Here is a 6721-nt window from a genome sequence, read left to right as displayed (position 1 = left end):
CTAGTTTGAAACCCTAACCCTAAATTGAAACCCTAGTTTGAAACTCTAGTTTGAAACCCTAACCCTAATGTAAAACCCTAGTTTGTAACCCTAACCCTAATGTAAAACCTTAGTGTGAAACCCTAACCCTAATTTGAAACCCTAGTTTGAAACCCTAACCCTAATGTAAAACCCTAGTTTGAAACCCTAACCCTAATGTAAAATGACTGTATTGAAACCCTAACCCTAATGTAAAACCCTTGTTTGAAACCCTAACCCTAATTTAAAACCCTAGTTTGAAACCCTAATCCTAATGTTAAACCCTAGTTTGTAACCCTAACCCTAATGTAAAACCCTTGTTTGAAATCCTAACCCTAATGTAAAACCCTAGTTTGAAACCCTAAGCCTAATTTGAAGCCCTAGTTTGAAACCCTAAACCTAATGTAAAACCCTAGTTTGTAACCCTAACCCAAATGTAAAACCCTAGTTTGAAGCATTAACCCTAATGTAAAACCCTAGTTTGAAGCACTAACCCTAATGTGAAACACTAGTTTGAAGCATTAACCCTAATGTAAAACCCTAGTTTGAAGCACTAACCCTAATGTGAAACACTAGTTTGAAACGCTAACCATAATGTAAAACCCTAGTTTGAAACCCCAAATCTAATTTGAAACCATAGTTTAAAACCCTAACCCTAATGTAAAACACTAGTTTGAAGCATTAACCCTAATGTAAAACACTAGTTTGAAACGCTAACCCTAATGTTAAACCCTAATTTGAAACCCTAACCCTAATGTAAAACCCTAGTTTGAAACCCTAACCCTAATAATAAACCCTAGTTTGAAACACTAACCCTAAATTTAAACCCTAGTTTGAAACCCTACCCCTAATGATAAACCCTAGTTTGAAACCGTAACCCTAATTTGAAACCCTAGTTTGAAACCCTAACCCTAATTTGAAACCCCTGTTTGAAATCCTAACTCTAATGTGAAACCCTAGTTTGAAACACTAACCCTAATGATAAACCCTAGTTTGAAACCCTAACCCTAAGGTAAAACCCTAGTTTGAAACCCTAACCCTAATGTAAAACCCTAGTTTGTAACCCTAACCCTAATGTAAAACCATAGTTTGAAACCCTAACCCTAATGTTAAACCCTAGTTTGAAACCCTAACCCTAAATTGAAACCCTAGTTTGAAACCCTAGTTTGAAACCCTAACCCTAATGTAAAACCCTAGTTTGAAACCCTAACCCTAATGTAAAACCCTAGTTTGAAGCACTAACCCTAAATTATAACCCTAGTTTGAAACTCTTACCCTAATGTAAAACCCTAGTTTGAAACCCTAACCGTAATGTAAAACCCTAGTTTGTAACCCTAACCCTAATGTTAAACCCTAGTTTGAAATCCTAACCCTAATGTAAAACCCTAGTTTGAAACCCTAACCCTAATGATAAACCCTAGTTTGAAACCCTAACCCTAATGCAAAACCCTAGTTTGAAACCCTAACCCTAATGTAAAACCCTTGTTTGTAACCCTAACCCAAATGTAAAACCCTAGTTTGAAACCCAACCCTAATGTAAAACCCTAGTTTGAAGCATTAACCCTAATGTAAAACACTAGTTTGAAACCCTAACCCTAATTATAAGCCCTAGTTTGAAACCCTAACCCTAATGTAAAACCCTAGTTTGAAACCCTAACCCTAATGATAAACCCTAGTTTGAAACCCTAACCCTAAATTGAAACCCTAGTTTGAAACCCTAACCCTAATGTAAAACCCTAGTTTGAAACCCTAACCCTAATGTAAAACCCTAGTTTGAAGCATTAACCCTAATGTTAAACCCTAGTTTGAAACCCTAACCCTAATGTTAAACCCTAGTTTGAAACCCTAACCCTAAATTGAAACCCTAGTTTGAAACCCTAACCCTAATGTAAAACCCTAGTTTGTAACCCTAACCCTAATGTAAAACCATAGTGTGAAACCCTAACCCTAATTTGAAACCCTAGTTTGAAACCCTAACCCTAATGTAAAATCCTAGTTTGAAACCCTAACCCTAATGTAAAATGACTTTTTTGAAACCCTAACCCTAATGTAAAACCCTTGTTTGAAACCCTAACCCTAATGTAAAACCCTAGTTTGAAACCCTAATCCTAATGTTAAACCCTAGTTTGTAACCCTAACCCTAATGTAAAACCCTTGTTTGAAACCCTAAACCTAATGTAAAACCCTAGTTTGTAACCCTAACCCAAATGTAAAACCCTAGTTTGAAAACCTAACACTAATGTAAAACCCTAGTTTGAAACCCTAACCCTAATGTAAAACCCTAGTTTGAAGCATTAACCCTAATGTAAAACCCTAGTTTGAAGCACAAACCCTAATGTGAAACACTAGTTTGAAACGCTAACCCTAATGTAAAACCCTTGTTTGAAACCCCAAATCTAATTTGAAACCATAGTTTAAAACCCTAACCCTAATGTAAAACCCTAGTTTGAAGCATTAACCCTAATGTAAAACACTAGTTTGAAACGCTAACCCTAATGTTAAACCCTAATTTGAAACCCTAACCCTAATTTTAAACCCTAGTTTGAAACCCTAACCCTAATAATAAACCCTAGTTTGAAACACTAACCCTAAATTTAAACCCTAGTTTGAAACCCTACCCCTAATGATAAACCCTAGTTTGAAACCGTAACCCTAATTTGAAACCCTAGTTTGAAACCCTAACCCTAATTTGAAACCCCTGTTTGAAATCCTAACTCTAATGTGAAACCCTAGTTTGAAACCCTAACCCTAATGATAAACCCTAGTTTGAAACCCTAACCCTAAGGTAAAACCCTAGTTTGAAACCCTAACCCTAATGTAAAACCCTAGTTTGTAACCCTAACCCTAATGTAAAACCATAGTTTGAAACCCTAACCCTAATGTAAAACCCTAGTTTGAAACCCTAACCCTAATGTAAAACACTAGTTTGATGCACTAACCCTAAATTATAACCCTAGTTTGAAACTCTTACCCTAATGTAAAACCCTAGTTTGAAACCCTAACCGTAATGTAAAACCCTAGTTTGTAACCCTAACCTTAATGTTAAACCCTAGTTTGAAACCCTAACCCTAATGTAAAACCCTAGTTTGAAACCCTAACCCTAATGATAAACCCTAGTTTGAAACCCTAACCCTAATGCAAAACCCTAGTTTGAAACCCTAACCCTAATGTAAAACCCTTGTTTGTAACCCTAACCCAAATGTAAAACCCTAGTTTGAAACCCAACCCTAATGTAAAACCCTCGTTTGAAGCATTAACTCTAATGTAAAACACTAGTTTGAAACCCTAACCCTAATTATAAGCCCTAGTTTGAAACCCTAACCCTAATGTAAAACCCTAGTTTGAAACCCTAACCCTAATGATAAACCCTAGTTTGAAACCCTAACCCTAAATTGAAACCCTAGTTTGAAACCCTAACCCTAATGTAAAACCCTAGTTTGAAACCCTAACCCTAATGTAAAACCCTAGTTTGAAGCATTAACCCTAATGTTAAACCCTAGTTTGAAACCCTAACCCTAATGTTAAACCCTAGTTTGAAACCCTAACCCTAAATTGAAACCCTAGTTTGAAACCCTAGTTTGAAACCCTAACCCTAATGTAAAACCCTAGTTTGTAACCCTAACCCTAATGTAAAACCTTAGTGTGAAACCCTAACCCTAATTTGAAACCCTAGTTTGAAACCCTAACCCTAATGTAAAACCCTAGTTTGAAACCCTAACCCTAATGTAAAATGACTGTTTTGAAACCCTAACCCTAATGTAAAACCCTTGTTTGAAACCCTAACCCTAATGTAAAACCCTAGTTTGAAACCCTAATCCTAATGTTAAACCCTAGTTTGTAACCCTAACCCTAATGTAAAACCCTTGTTTGAAACCTTAACCCTAATGTAAAACCCTAGTTTGAAACCCTAAGCCTAATTTGAAACCCTAGTTTGAAACCCTAAACCTAATGTAAAACCCTAGTTTGAAAACCTAACACTAATGTAAAACCCTAGTTTGAAACCCTAACCCTAATGTAAAACCCTAGTTTGAAGCATTAACCCTAATGTAAAACCCTAGTTTGAATTACTAACCCTAATGTGAAACACTAGTTTGAAACGCTAACCCTAATGTAAAACCCTAGTTTGAAACGCCAAATCTAATTTGAAACCATAGTTTAAAACCCTAACCCTAATGTAAAACCCTAGTTTGAAGCATTAACCCTAATGTAAAACACTAGTTTGAAACGCTAACCCTAATGTTAAACCCTAATTTGAAACCCTAACCCTAATGTAAAACCCTAGTTTGAAACCCTAACCCTAATAATAAACCCTAGTTTGAAACACTAACCCTAAATTTAAACCCTAGTTTAAAACCCTAACCCTAAGGTAAAACCCTAGTTTGAAATCGTAACCCTAATTTGAAACACTAGTTTGAAACCCTAACCCTAATTTGAAACCCCTGTTTGAATTCCTAACTCTAATGTGAAACCTTAGTTTGAAACCCTAACCCTCATAAAAAACCCTAGTTTGTAACCCTAACCCAAATGTAAAACCCTAGTTTGAAACACTAACCCTAATGTAAAACCCTAGTTTGAAACGCTAACCCTAATGATAAACCCTAGTTTGAAACCCTAACCCTAATGTAAAACCCTAGTTTGAAACCCTAACCCTAATGATAAACCCTAGTTTGAGACCCTAACCCTAAATTGAAAACCTAGTTTGAAACCCTAACCCTAATGTAAAACCCTAGTTTGAGACCCTAACCCTAAATTGAAACCCTAGTTTGAAACCCTAACCCTAATGTAAAACCCTAGTTTGAAACCCTAACCCTAATGTAAAACCCTAGTTTGTAACCCTAACCCTAATGTAAAACCCTAGTTTGAAACCCTAACCCTAATGTAAAACCCTAGTTTGAAACCCTAACCCTAATGTAAAACCCTAGTTTGAAGCACTAACCCTAATGTAAAACACTAGTTTGAAACGCTAACCCTAATGTAAAACCCTAGTTTGAAGCACTAACCCTAATGTAAAACACTAGTTTGAAACGCTAACCCTAATGTAAAACCCTAGTTTGAAGCATTAACCCTAATGTTAAACCCTAGTTTGAAACCCTAACACTAAATTGAAACCCCAGTTTGAAACCCTAACCCTAATGTAAAACCCTAGTTTGAAACCCTAACCCTAATGTAAAACCCTAGTTTGTAACCCTAACCCTAATCTAAAACCTTAGTGTGAAACCCTAACCCTAATGTAAAACCCTAGTTTGAAACCCTAACCCTAATGTAAAACCCTAGTTTGAAACCCTAACCCTAATTTGAAACCCTAGTTTGAAACCCTAACCCTAATGTAAAACCCTTGTTTGAAACCCTAACCCTAATGTAAAACCCTAGTTTGAAACCCTAACCCTAATGTTAAAGCCTAGTTTGTAACCCTAACCCTAATGTAAAACCCTAGTTTGAAACCCTAACCCTAATGTTAAACCCTAGTTTGAAACCCTAACCCTAATGTAAAACCCTTGTTTGAAACCCTAACCCTAATGTAAAACCCTAGTTTGAAACCCTAAGCCTAATTTGAAACCCTAGTTTGAAACCCTAACCCTAATGTAAAACCCTAGTTTGTAACCCTAACCCAAATGTAAAACCCTAGTTTGAAACCCTAACCCTAATGTAAAACCCTAGTTTGTAACCCTAACCCAAATGTAAAACCCTAGTTTGAAACCCTAACCCTAATGTAAAACCCTAGTTTGAAACCCTAACCTTAATGTAAAACCCTAGTTTGAAGCATTAACCCTAATGTAAAACCCTAGTTTGAAACCCTAACCCAAATGTTAAACCCTAGTTTGAAACCCTAACCCTTAATTGAAACCCTAGTTTGAAACCCTAACCCTAATGTAAAACCCTAGTTTGAAACCCTAACCCTAATGTAAAACCCTAGTTTGTAACCCTAACCCTAAATTGAAACCCTAGTTTGAAACCCTAACCCTAAATTTAAACCCTAGTTTGAAACCCTAACCCTAAGGTAAAACCCTAATTTGAATTATTAACCCTAATGTAAAACCTTAGTTTGAAACCCTAACCCTAATGTAAAACCCTAGTTTGTAACCCTAACCCTAATGTAAAACCATAGTTTGAAACCCTAACCCTAATTTGAAACCCTAGTTTGAAACCCTAACCCTAATGTAAAACCCTAGTTTGTAACCCTAACCCAAACGTAAAACCCTAGTTTGAAACCCTAACCCTAATGTAAAACCCTAGTTTGAAACCCTAACCCTAATGTAAAACCCTAATTTGAAGCATTAACCCTAATGTAAAACCCTAGTTTGAAACCCTAACCCAAATGTTAAACCCTAGTTTGAAACCCTAACCCTAAATTGAAACCCTAGTTTGAAACCCTAACCCTAATGTAAAACCCTAGTTTGTAACCCTAACCCTAAATTGAAACCCTAGTTTGAAACCCTAACCCTAAATTTAAACCCTAGTTTGAAACCCTAACCCTAAGGTAAAACCCTAGTTTGAAACCCTAACCCTAATGTAAAACCCTAGTTTGTAACCCTAACCCTAATGTCAAACCATAGTTTAAAACCCTAACCCTAATGTAAAACCCTAGTTTGAAACCCTAACCCTAATGTAAAACCCTAGTTTGTAACCCTAACTCTAATGTAAAACCCTAGTTTGAAACCCTAACCCTATTGTAAAACCCTAGTTTGAAACCCTAACCCTAATG

Source organism: Vanacampus margaritifer, unplaced genomic scaffold (assembly GCF_051991255.1).
Source record: "Vanacampus margaritifer isolate UIUO_Vmar unplaced genomic scaffold, RoL_Vmar_1.0 HiC_scaffold_27, whole genome shotgun sequence".
NCBI lineage: Eukaryota > Metazoa > Chordata > Actinopteri > Syngnathiformes > Syngnathidae > Vanacampus > Vanacampus margaritifer.
This window is presented reverse-complemented; position numbering follows the sequence as displayed.